This window comes from Episyrphus balteatus, chromosome 2 (assembly GCF_945859705.1).
Source record: "Episyrphus balteatus chromosome 2, idEpiBalt1.1, whole genome shotgun sequence".
Lineage (NCBI taxonomy): Eukaryota > Metazoa > Arthropoda > Insecta > Diptera > Syrphidae > Episyrphus > Episyrphus balteatus.
The window spans coordinates 112229745-112243688 of NC_079135.1; the positions used below are offsets into that span (position 1 = coordinate 112229745).

The 13944-nt window shown below is 29.3% G+C and overlaps 1 protein-coding gene across 8 annotated transcripts in view; it reads right to left on the reverse strand.

Moving 5' to 3' along the window:
• LOC129911087 (longitudinals lacking protein, isoforms N/O/W/X/Y) overlaps positions 1–13944 on the reverse strand; it is a 329276-nt gene that overhangs the window by 190182 nt on the left and 125150 nt on the right. For 3 of the 8 annotated variants that reach the window (XM_055988755.1, XM_055988751.1, XM_055988756.1), the window contains exon 1: positions 7926–8133. The exons of the other annotated variants lie outside the window; for them this stretch is intronic. The gene's annotated coding sequence lies outside the window, so the exon portion shown is untranslated. Of the gene's footprint in view, positions 1–7925; positions 8134–13944 lie in introns of those variants that run through there. 8 annotated transcript variants of the gene reach the window in all.

Genomic DNA, 13944 nt, shown 5'->3' on the forward strand with positions numbered 1-13944 from the left:
TATTACACTGGTCTGCAAGGAAATCCTCCTTTAAATAAAACTATACTTTTCTAAAGGATTTTTGCTGATTCCGAATCCGAAGTCAGAATTGATCTAGCACGTCACGTTTGTTAGATATTGCCGTTTGAAAATCTCAAAAACCCATTTTTTTTGCTGTTTTCGAAGAAATATTTTGGCATACTGTAATATTTTCAATTAAAATTTTTACCGTTTATAAAAGAACTTATTTTTCCTTTCAAATTCAGTTTCAATCTTCTCAATATCTCTTTTCTTTTCCGAGATATCTTAATTTAAGTAAGTTTAGTAGGTTTGACATATCTTATCATAAAAAAATTGATCTCTAAAAATTAATATATCTTTCTCCCTAGAACAAAAATATACTTTTCTAATGGACTTTAGTGTGCTGATTTTGAATCCGAACTCAAAAAATTTCGGTCAGCTCTGGTTTGTGAAATATAGTAGTTTTTATTGAGATTTTCTAAGAAAAAACTTGATTTTGTGATACTTTAAAGCGAATATCTTAAAATAATCACGTGATAGAATTTTTTTGACTTCGGATTCTAACTCAACACATCAAAAACTATAAGAAAAGTATACTTTTGTTTCTAGGAGAAACAAATCTGAAGCTTTACAAGGCAGTTTATCGAATGGTTTATTACAAATAAGATATTTCTAAATAGATAAATAGTATATAAAATTACAAAACACATAAAAATTTTGTTTAATGTATTTTATTATGGTTTTCTTTACATATTTGACTTTTTAAATATAATGGGCGTTGATATTTTACATTTTCCTTAATTAAGGTGTTTTTGTTCATGTTGGATTAACTAAAAAGTAAAGGATTTCGATATTTCTGCTTTTTTTATAAATCAATATTTTAAAATATGAGTAAACATTAATGTAAAAGGACATATTTGATGTCAATCGATAGGCCATATTACGAGGAATAAGTCCTCCAAATTTGAGCTCAATGCTACAAATAGTTTTAATTTTGCACGAGTTCAAATAAATCTAAAAGGTTGATTTTTTAGAAACTACCCACATTTTTCAAAAATCATTTTTATAAAAATGGTACCTGATAGAATTTTTCTGAAACCAGATTTAGATTGAGGAAAGTCTAATCTTTCATAATATCAAAAAATTATTTGAAGGAGAAAAAAAAAGTTAAATTTTGCAGACCAGTGTTATTAAAAAAAACTGCTCGAACAATTTTCAAAAGTAAGTCTACTCTTTCTTTGGTATACAAAAAACTAAATGAGTTAAATACTTAAATACGGTTTGAGATATTTTCTTTTTAATAAATAAAATAAATCTTTTACTATCTTTTTTTATAAAAGCAAGTAGATGCGACCCAGTCTAGCATTTTATATAATTTTAACATTCTCTTAAGCGACTTAAGCGACAAATTTGATAAGAAAATAACTTTTGGAACATTCTTACAATAGTTCAAAAACAAAATTTTGAAAGGAGAAAAATTTGACCATATTTTGAATTTTTTCTTTTAAATTGCTTTAACATGGAGCAAAATCAATTTTTTTTTTTTTTTGTTTTACTCATAGAATAAATTAGGGAACATTAATTATTTCAAATAAATTAACAAAAAATTCTAACTAAAAGAATAAATTTAGAAATTGTTGATTTTTTCCGTATTTAATTTTTTGTTTGTTTTATCTAAAAATTTTAGCGGTAAGTCTTTAAAAAACAAAACTCAAACGAAATGGTTAACTTTTGAAATTATCTCATGTTCGAAAGACTTAACTTTCCAGGTCAAAAGAGGTTAGGTGCAGACTTAAAATAATTGAAATAGAACACTTTAAATTTATATACTATATAAGTATAATGTATAGGGTATATCGATTGGATATAATCCAAATACGCCACTTTATTTAAAGATATTTTTTTAACGTTTATTCCAAAAAAACTCAAATAAAGACAATATGAAATCACTGAAAAGTAATGCATCTTATTTGCATGTTGATCTGAAACGAAAATTTGAAGTGTTGTTTTTCATTTTTTACTTGCGATATAGGTACTATAGGGAAAGTTTAGGATTCGTAAAAAAAATCGAACCCGAGATAACAATTTTACATGACACTACGATGATGGAGAATGCCAAAAAAGTGGGTCCGGCAATTCTGTCTGTCTATCCGTCTGTGTGTACCTCGAGCTACCGCCTGAACCAATAGAGCGATTTCTTTCAAACTTGGTAGTGGACAGTTTTGGGTAATTCCCTATAGGACAAATTGAAATTTTTTTTTAGGACCAAAACTAAGGGTACCTGTCATATAACGGAAATAGAAAAGTTAATTTTTTTCAAAAACGGCTCTAACGATTTTGATGAAAATTTTAGGGTAGCACATAAAAGCTTCCTTTGAAAATAAAAAAAATATTTTTTGAACCGTTATTAACGGTACCTGCCATAGAACGGTTTTTTTGATTTATAAATTTCTCGTAAACGACAAAACATATTTCGATATTTTGTACAGAAACATTTAAACTATCGTTATTTAAAAAAATTTTTAATTTTTCAAAAAACACATTTTTGAATTTTTAAAAAATATTTCAAATTTTTTTTTGAAAAATCAATTTTTTGGAAACGGGTTGGTAAAAAATTTTGAAATTCCGTTTTTATGTTTAAATTAATTATTTCTTCAAAATGGCATACCAATTTAGAAATTTTTTATATATACACATTTTTTTTTAAAACGGCTTTAACGATTTTTGAAAAAAAAATTTTTTTTTAATTCCTTTTTATACAAGAAATTGTAAAAGATCATTTAAAACAGTATTTAATTATTTATAAAAAAGATTTAATTTTTTTTGTACCACTTATGAAATTAAAAAGCTTTAACACTAGAGTAACCTCTACCATAAGAGCAAGTACGTGCGACCCCAGTCGTGCAATTTTTTTTTTTTTTAATCCAATTTTTGATTTTTTTTTCTACTATTTTAGCCGTATGCCTATCATTCACCAAGATTTTAGATAAAGGCTATAAGAAGTCAAGTGTTAAGTAAGTAATTTTATCTCCTCACAATGCTTATTGAGGAATTAATTGAAAAAGTCTACATCTTACTTTTGTTGTAATTCTTTTATATCACATTCATTTAGTTTCTTTACTCGACATAGTTTTAACTTAAGTTTCAAAGCTCTATAGGTGCTACATGATGCACTCTTTTGTATAGGTATATCCTTTATTCACTTCTCAACTATCTAATTAAATCCTCACTAAAAGATACACAAAACATCTATAAGAGTACAAAATAATGATACAATCAAATAAAATAAAAGGAATTCTTTAAAAAAGGAACCGCGCGTGTGTATGAAACTTTTGCCACTTTTTTTTTTTTGCTTCTTAATTTCATTTTAAATCTCATTAAATACTGATTAACACACACCTTTATGTTTTTTTTTTTTTTTTTTTTGCAGTAGTTTTTCTTGTTATAAATATCTATACCCCCAGAATATCTATATATCTATTACTACAGGTGATGTGTACGAGTATTTATAAAATAAAAATAAAAAAAAAAATCATATATAATTGCAAACCAAATTCAAGGTCTTCATCTCCTCCATCGCATTTTATTGATGCCTCTCTAGAGCAGAGGCTCTGACTCTGCTCTGACGCTGATGCCGCTGCTGCACAGCACATCCGCAGCAATAATAATTGTCTGTGTTTGGTTGATTAACGCAAATCACCGTCATCATCATCATCTACTCACCAAACCCTCTGTTCAGTGTTTGCAGTTTGATTCGGTTGGGTTGGATATCTCAGAAGATTGAAAGATTGGGGGAGGAGGCGGTGGGGGGGGGAGTCTTTATAGGACTGCGGGAACATGGAGGCTGGTTTGCCAACAACAAATCAAACGAAATAATGATTTTTCAATTTGAAAAGAGCGCGCGCAGATATCCGTCATTTCTTGTCGTCGTCGTCCGTCCGCGCGAATTGTATGTGACTGTGAGATCTGTGAGGTGACTGTTGTTTGGCTGAATGAAGCTGCTGCCAGGCATATCTATCTACATTTTTTCTAAAGCCTTTTACAACAACAACATTATAACAGAATAAAGTATCTTACTTTCTGTATGAGCAAAAGGTACATAATAGAGTTTATTGTGTGTGCACATAAAGAAGAGATACACATGGCTAGATAGACAAATAGATAGATGGATGAATGGATACAGTTGGACGTTTTGGAATCTCAAATAAAACTGAACTAAAAGAAAAAAATATTGAAAAAAATGACGGTCGCATTTATGTAACCGACCGCATCTCAAGTGATTTTCACGCGTCTCGCGCACAGCAATCAAACGAAACGCGCATAAGTTTACCAAAAAAAACTAACAAAAAATTTCCATGGAAATGCAGAAGTGTATAGATACATCGCGGTGCAAACTATTGTCAAACCATAACGAGCTGCATGATGGAATATTCCTATGAATGGGCTTTTGATGAAAATGAATATGGGATGAAGATTTTTTGCATTAATATTTTGTAAAAAAAAAAAAAAAAACGCGCCTAAACATACTTAAGAGAGCCCCTAAGGTGTTTGTTATAGACTGAAAGTTCTTAAAATAACCCAATCCGTGTTTATGAAATTTGAAAAAATTTCTAATTTCAAACTTTGCTTTCTCAGTGTGAAAAATTTTAATTGAATTGAGTTCTGAAAATCCGAAACCTCAATACTCTTAGAATATGATTGAGGTGCATTTGGCTCGTAATAGCAATCCATAACGAACCGAAATCATTAAGTGAACAAAAATAGCAAAAATTACTTCGGAGTGCATTCATTTATATGCCTACGTGTAGCTGTAAAATTCACATTCAAAATAATGCCATTTTTAGGGTAAAAAAATACTATCAACATTATTTGGTCACTCTGGCGTATGTGTATCATTTTTTTGTAGGTATGTGTAAAATATTTTTTTTTTTTTTTAACCTTCAATATAAATTGATTACACAAGCAGCTGTCCTGAAAGTATGAAAAACCATATACAAACCTCTTCTAAACCATCAATTCGTTTTCAAAAAATTGATTTAAAAAAAAAATTGTTTTCTTTTAAATCCAAAAGTGTGCTTTTTTGAAAATGTTGGTATTTTAATATTACGATTATTATAAAACTTCTGTAAAAAAGTTTTCGTTAAAATTGACTGACTATTTTGCAGGATAGTGAGAATTCATAAAAACGGTTCTATGACAAATACCGTTAGTAACGGTTGAAAAAATATTTTATTAAAATTTGATGTTATTTGCGACGACGCGACGCTGCACTCAATTTTTAAACTAAAAGATATTGTTTAATTAGCTATTTCATATTGATCATAGCATGACAGATTACGTTAATTTTCGACCATTAGTTTTAGTATGAAGAATACGAAAAATATATGAACAGTTATACCTACATCCATATTTGAACACCTATTTAATATCAATACCTACAGCTAAATTTCTAACTTATATGTATTCTATTTTAACGCTTATTCTGCTTATCATTTACAAGCACTGTAATGTATTTTTCGTACTAATATCCTTCAGTGTACCAAAATTTCATGACTTTTCCTGAAGAAACCATCCACACGGAGAAAAAAGACCATCTTAAAACAAGCGGATTCCGTATTAAATTAAGCGGAAAATCTTCTTAATTTCTTAAAATTTGCAAATTTAAAAGAAATCCACTTAAATTAAGCGGAAAATCATCTAATTTTTATGTTTAAACATTTAAATTAAATTTTAAAAAAACTGGCACCCACTGGGGATTGATCCAACAACTGTTGGATCAGTAGGCGAGTGCTTTAAATATCAGCCTCACTGTTGAAAATAAGTATGATAAACTCCAAGTAAAGCTGAAGTATGACGATTATTTTCAAATTCTAATTTTTTCAAAATTCATATTAAAATTAAATGAAGTTCCTTTAATTCCTTTCCTTTAAAAGCGGATTCTTCTTATTTAAAGAGGACATCGTATTGTTTTAAGAGGTTGGGATTAAATGTGGGCAATGGGCATATCCGTGAGTGAAAAAGATTTTTGACTCTAAAAGTACCTAAGACACTACTGTGCGGCGTAACACGCATACGGTGCGTATATATGTAGTTATGTTTGTTCCCTAATAACTTCTAAAAAAGTAATGAGCACTTGACAAAATGAGGTATCATTACATACTACTTGTCAAATGACTCGGAATCCAGTAACCCCTTGCGTTAAAGAGTTGAGGCCACACTTACTTTAACCCTATTCTTAAAAATATTTCAGTTTAAATAAGCACTAATTTGATTGTCAAGAGAAGGGAAGAAATATTGAAATATCAAAAGCAATGAACAAGAATAAAAAGAGAAATAAAAGATAAAGATATTCAGCCCTATTTATAAACTCATCATAAACAGTGCATAGCATTGTGTACTCTTTATAATGTCTTTAAACAGAAAATTGTTATTTATAAACTTTATGCAACGTTTAATAGAGGTTGTATAAGCTAAACGTGTTTTTAAGTTGTTTAGAGCCTGAATAAGAATTTTTTTTGTATGTACATGTACAGTACATATATATATTTTTTTTATTGAAGAATTTATTTTTTGACAATTTGAAATCAACTAAAACAAAAAATAAGAAATTTGGAGATTTTTTCCTGATATAATTTCCTGATTTATATTGTATGACATTGAGAACTTTCACTCACGTTTTTGTTTTTGGTTATTTTCGAATCAGATGGAATTATTTTATCGACAGATGGAGTTGTTTGTCGTGCTTAAAAGTACTTATTTTCCATTTTTAGTACTTATTTGGACACAAAACTAGCATTATTATAATGGCTAAGAAAATGTTTTATAAATAGAAATTTGTGTAACGTTGCATAAAGGCTACATAAAACTTTATGTATTGTACAACTATTCAGCCGTTTAGAGCTATTTAGTGAAATCTAATAAATAAGGCTGATTATGTATATCTAGTTTTAGAGTCGTCATAATTGAAAAAAAAAAAAAAAATAACGGTAACACAAGGTTGATGAGTCCAATTCTGTGACTGTCACATCAGGATTAGATAAAATTATTAATAACCCATCATGCTAAGTTATATAATTTTCAATTTTTTGAAGTTCTTCAAATTCTCGTGTTCTAAAACACATTAAAATGTTTTCTTCAAGACAAATTCCCAAGTTTAATTAAAATAATCAGCAAAAAAGTTAGTCTTTCATTCTTTATTCATCTTAAAGTGTTTAACCTATTTCCTTTGATAAGTATATTGCTATTTCAGTTATTCGAATTTTTCCCAAGAAGGGTAAATTTTGAGTATTAAATGGAACCTCTCCAAATCCTTATCCTTAATCACCCTAACATATTATATTTCATTATTCTATTCTTTACAAGCCTTTCAAATGTGCAACTTGATGCTGTGGTTTTTGTTCCACAAAACTAAACACACAAACATTTAGGTAAATTGAATTATGTCATCATTACGTCTAGCTGACATGTTTTGTGTTATAGCATCTTTTTCCGACTTTGCGTCAAATGCAAATTTAGCGATAAAAAATTTCAAAACATTAGAAAAATGTTTTATCACTTTTTCTTATCAGGGGTTTTCGAAGGTTATTTCTCTCTCTAAAACCATCTTATCAGTTATTAATAACTGTTTCAAAATAGAAAAAGAAATTATATGCATAACCATAATACAATTTAAAGAAAAAAAATTTAAAAGCTCATTTTGTTTTAGCTGCGTCCAAAAACAGAGATAGTCTGCTTGTCGCCACCGACAAAAATTATTATTGCATACGTATAATTACATTATTAGCTATATATAGTTCTACCACGCGAGAAAACTATTTTTAACATAAAAAATATTAATTTCACTTAGGTACACCAGAGGTTGGCATAGGTAAGGTGCCTCTTGTCTACTGCAGAAAATGTTAGAAGCGAGAAAATCATGTTCTTACCCTTGTTTAATGTGATTGAAGGGGGAAGAAAAACGGCAGAAATCTGCAGACAGCAAGCAGGCAAATAAATGTAGTTGCAGGAAGCTCTTGATGATGTCGTCAATTATTCCAAATACTTATATGACCTTTTTGACAGATGGAAAAGGGGTTGATAACAACGATTGAAATGATATAGAAACAGCTGGTTGAAAGCTGATAACTTTTTGGAAACAGAACAAAATTTTTACACAATTTTGACACTAAAATCGCTATAAGCTCGAATTTTTCGACACAATTTTTGATAATTTTTCTACTTTCCCATAATTCAGGGACAAGAACAGAAAAAAATATATCACAGCAACAACAATAAATTCAAAATCGTGTAACCGAAATTTCTTGCAGCGATGCAGAGTACAGAAAAAAGGTCGTTAGGAGATTATTAAGGTATTGGTACTTCCGAACAAGAAAAAAATGAGACCCGTCGTAACCCGAACAAGAACCACCACCACCACTAAAAAAGATGAAAAAAAGATTTAAGAATTGCCACTGAAACAAGGGGTGGCGGCCACTGAAGTTGCTTTCAACTGGCGGCGCGTTTGATGATGAACTTGATCGCGCTTAAAGAACGAATTTAGTATATATTTCTACGTTAACTATTTTTGTTCTTTTTTATTTTCTATAGAAGTGAAAGCTCGCCCGCGAGAATCCTTTCACTGCGTTTTATCGATAGTGCAGCACTACAACACAACTGAGCGATGGATGGATGGGACATTGCACACACGCTTGAGAGCAGGGTAGGTTGAAGCAGAAGTAGCAGCAGCAGCAACGCGACGCTGCGAATTTTTGCTGTTTTCTCGTTCATTCAATGTCTATACTCTCTCTCGTCGTCAGTCGGTCGTCAGCTGAGTCAACTGTATAAAATATACAAACGCAAACGCAGTGCATGCTTTTTTTGAAATGCTGATTTAATAGCTTTTTTCGCGTTTTCTAGTTCAAGATCGGTGGTGTTTTTGTCTTATCACCATCCCCCACTAGCGCCCTCTATGTTGTTTAAAAAATACATTTGACAGAGAGAAAGAGCGCAACTTAAAACTCTTTTCTCACGGTTTTAAGTGCATTACTCTATACAAAAAAAAAGACAAGTCTACGTGCATAGTCGCGTGCCCTTGTAACACCCTCGACTTGCGGAGCTTTTTTTATACTATTTTCTGTCCCCCAAATGCACCATAAAAATAGTGGATGCATACTTTTTAAATATATAGGTTACCTACTAAGCACTCTGGTGTGTAAGTGTATATGTGTGTGTTAATTTATTATACACCCCCAGAGTGTAACCTCGAACTTGACTGCAACAAAAAAAAAGCTTAATTTATAAAACGACAGTGAGAAATGTAGGGTAGCGCAGCAACTTAGCGCATCTCTTTCTTTATCTCTCTGCCTCTCTCGCTCTTTTTCTATAAGCGCACACACAAAAGCCCACACTGTCGCATAGCACTTGAACGATCAACTACCGCGATTGCTGTTCGGTTCGGCGCTGCGCTTTGCTATTACGTGTTTATTTGAGTTATGTATGTTTTTTTTTTTTGTATTATTTGCTTTGAAGTGGATCGCGTTGCGTTTGATGATAGAAGCCAGAGACGGATACCGGATGAATTTCACTACTAAAAGGCAAAGCGAAAGTGCAATGCGAGTAAGCTTTAGGGGAGTTATGAAGCACATTTCAATTTTGGAATTTTATTGTCATACTGGATAAATCTCAATGTCAAAGAATGGGCAATAGAGTAAATTCGAGTTATGAAAATTAGGCCATAACTTTTTATCGAAAAAGAGTAAAAGAATTTTTTTTTTTTAAATTAGAAGTAAGCTTCCTTACGGAGAAAATCAAATCTTATTATACCTAGCCGTGTTTTTTGGTAACAACCGAGAATGGGTTCTTAAAATTATTGATCGATTCACGGCGCAACGCACAGTTGACACTATTTTGATTTTTTGTAATTACGTTGCCACCGATATGAATGCAATTATTTTTATCAAAAAAGAAAACCGACTTCTATGAATCGACACTTATAATATCATGGTTTTCTCATCAATGTACTAATCAAAACTGGCATAAATTAAAATGGGACCCACTGCAACGACTACCTTTCAAACACAAAGAATTGTCAAAATCGAAAGTCATGAGGTAACAAAAATACTAAAATACAGACGAATTGATAACCTCCTCCTTTTTGGAAGTCGATTAAAAATAAAACGGACAGCTTGGTCCCACGTACTTATTCTTATTGTACAAGTAGCTCTATTGTTAAAGTTTTTTTTATGAAAAATAAATAAGCGAAAAACAATTTCCGACATTTTTTCACTGAAACATTTTCTTTAGGATTTTTTCATTTCGTACCTATTCAAAACATAAAATTACGTTTTTTTTTTCAAAAATGCTCAAATGTTCAATAGTTTTAGACAAGGTCTTTCAATTAGATTTTTTTTAATAGTTATTAATAATAGTTATTACGTCGTCGGTACCTCACATAGAAACAATTTTTTCTCGTAAATTTCTGACTATCTCCCAAATTATTAGTTCAATTTCATCAAATTATGCAAAAGCACTTATATTACCTAAATATAAATCAAACACGAAATTTCGAAAAAAAAATATTTTGAATAAAAAATTTTTTTGGTTGAAAAATCAAAATTTCCAAAACGTGTAGTACTACAGTCAAAGCGTCATTTGACCTTGCGCTGAGAGGAACTGTCAGTTTTTATTTCATGGATCGATAGGGTTATATTTAAAAGGCTTAAACCCAATTTCTCCCCACCTGATCATTCTTATTAGCGGAGTTATTCGCAAAAATGCATTTTTTGGGATATTTTACTTCTAAGCTAATATCTTTGCTCCAGATTGTCGTAGACCAAAAAATAAACATACATTCTCTTCCTTATAATATTTTCTACCGTTGTATGTAATTTCATTGTATTTAAGTGAGTAAATACAAAATGGCAGCCATTTAAAGTCAAATTCTTGTTGTTAAAAAACACATTTTTGTCATTATTTCGAAAAAAGCTTATATCATGATTGACATTTTTCTAATCTATTTTGTAGCCCTATTAATGTCCTGCATTTTACAGAAAAATCAGCTCTTTATCACCAAAGATGGCCGAGCAATTGATAAATGAACGCATGCAAAACCGGTGCGAAAACACCCAAAAATATCGTTTTTTGGGAATAACTCGGCTTCAGAATGTCCTACGACAAAAATTAAAGCTATTAATTGTTCGTTACAACATTTTCTATCGATTTGGTGCACATTTTTTTTGTTGAAACAAATAAAAAATAAGTAATATTAAGTCAAAGACGTTTTTTTGTTTAGCGAACTCTTGCCTTATTATTTTGTAAACGGTGCAAGTATTGGCTAAAAAAATAAATTACTGTTGTAGTCCTTTAAATTATCTACAATTTAAAAAAAAAATTAGCTCTCTACGACCCACACGAGCCGAGAAATTAATTTTTTAAAAAAGTTCCAAATGCCCAACGAAAAACATGAGACAAATCCTCTTATAACAAGAAACAATGAAAACAACCCCTCTCACTGAGAACTATTATTCGACTTATAAACAAGGGAAATTTTCTTACGAAATGATGCTTTCTTAAAATTATAATAACTCGGCTCGTGTGGGTCGTAGAGAGCAAATTTTTTTTTTAAATTGTAGATAATTTAAAGGACTTTTGAAATTTTTCTTTAAGCTGTTCATTAGAAGGTTGCTTCTTAATGAAATACTAACTCAATTTTTTTTTTTTTTTTCAAAAATTATTTATAAAAAATTGTTTTTTTATAATCAGCTCTTATGATTTTGAAAATATTTTTTTTTTTCTAAAAATACATCGAAATAAAAGAAATTAAACTGAATGCTTCTTCTAAAGCTAAATTTTTTTAAAAATAGTTTTTTTTTTTATTAAAGAAAAAATTTAATTTTAGTTTTTTTTGTTTATATTTTTTTCTTTTTTCTTATTATTACTTTTTTTCATATACATTTACCAAATTTGTATATACAAATTCTTGACCTCTAAGAGCAAGTATTTGCAGACCAATCTTGCATTTTATTTTTTAGTATTAATATAAATATAAATTTTTGTTTCATACAATGTCATACCCGCGTTACAAAAATATGTAACATCCGTTACTTATATGAATTGTTATAAAAAAATCCTTCAAATATGTTTCTTTTAGGTCAGACCTAAAGAGTTTTTGAAATTATAAGATAGGTAAACAAAATGCAAGTAAAATATATAGTAACAACTAAATACATTAAATGTTTAAACTAATAATTACTATAACAAATTTCTAGTTCAATTTCTAAGTTGATACATATTTTAATATTAATCAAAGTTTCAACTTTAATTTAAATACTTTATCAACGTACAATTGATTAAGAGCAATATAAGCCAATTACATTTAACTTTTTTAGTACATGTACAGACTAGAGAAAAGGAAGTGATCATGTTTTAAATGCATTAAGATAAGATTTAAATAAAAAAAAAAGTACGTATACGCCATAGTGAACATTTGAAACTCTGAAAAAAATGTTTTTTTTTTTATAAATAACTGCCCCATGTTAATTTACTTACAAATAATAGAAAAAAAACTCATTAAAATAACGATATCGACGGTTATTTTTAAATGGGTAATTATTTTTTTAGAAATTTAAAATACTTTTTGTTTTTATTTCAGCTTTGATCTTAATATTTCTGAGGAAATTTACCACTTTTGAAAGTTTTCTTTTAACCTAAACAAGTAAACGGGATTATTTAGTATAGTATTTCAAAATTTTCGATAATTTACCGATATTTTGTATGAAAACAGAAAAAACCATTAAAGATAGGGACTTATAAGTCTTGGAGAATATATTTTCTTATTTATTATGAAATTTTTGGGGGTTGGGTTCGATATCCCGCTTTTTATATTCCCGTTTTTTAAAATCCCGCTTTTAAAATCCCGTTTTTCATTATCCCGCTTTTTATAATCCCGCTTTTTAAAATCCCGATTTTTATAATCCCGTTTTTTATTATCCCGATTTTGCAAGCAAAACTAGTTGTTTTATTTTAAAAAATCGCGCGATTTTTTAAAATAAAACAACTAGTTTTGCTTGCAAAATCGGGATACTAAAACAAATTAAAAAATGAGACATTGTTCTAAACGCATTTAATTAAAAGCTTTAACAAAAAATATAATATATAAACAAATAAGAAAAAGTAAGGAATGTGATACTAAAAAGAAATCAATTAACAAACTAATATTTACTTTAAAGTTTCAGAAGAACAATCAAATCGTGATAATCCCATAGATTAATTATAACATAAAATGATCACAACACCTTAAATTAAGTACACACTACATAATCAAAAGAAATTTCATTTAAATATATTTCAACTTGTATTTGGATGCATTTCAACAATTTTGATATTTAAATAAATGAAATTTCTTTTACTTGTGAACTCAATTTAAGGCTTTAATCATTTTATATTTTTATAAAAGAAATACCGTTTTCATTATGTGTTGAAGGTACATATTGTGTGGGAAAAAAAATCAGTTTTACTAATTTTTTGTCTATTTCTCATGATTTTTTTATTTGTGAATTAAGCATGTATTTTGTAAAAAAATCGGGATTTTCGGGATTTGACGGGATTTTAAAATGCGGGATTTCAGAAAACGGGATTTAAAAAAGCGGTATTTTAGAAAACGGGATTTTGAAACTTTTTTTTCGGGATTTTCGAAAAACGGGATTTTAAAAAGCGGGATTCCGATACGCTCCCAATTTTTGGAGCACTTATGAACTCACTTATTATATTTTTGATAAATTTTTGTTTTATAGATTCGAACATATTCTTGAAAAACCTTTAAATAAATAAAATAAAAAAAAGTTCACCATGGTGTATACGCATTTTTTTTTTAATTTTGTGTTAAAATATTATCTTAATGCAATTCAAACATGAATTGGATTAGAAGTATGTTTGACCAGACTGGAATATTCTAAAGAACTGAAAATT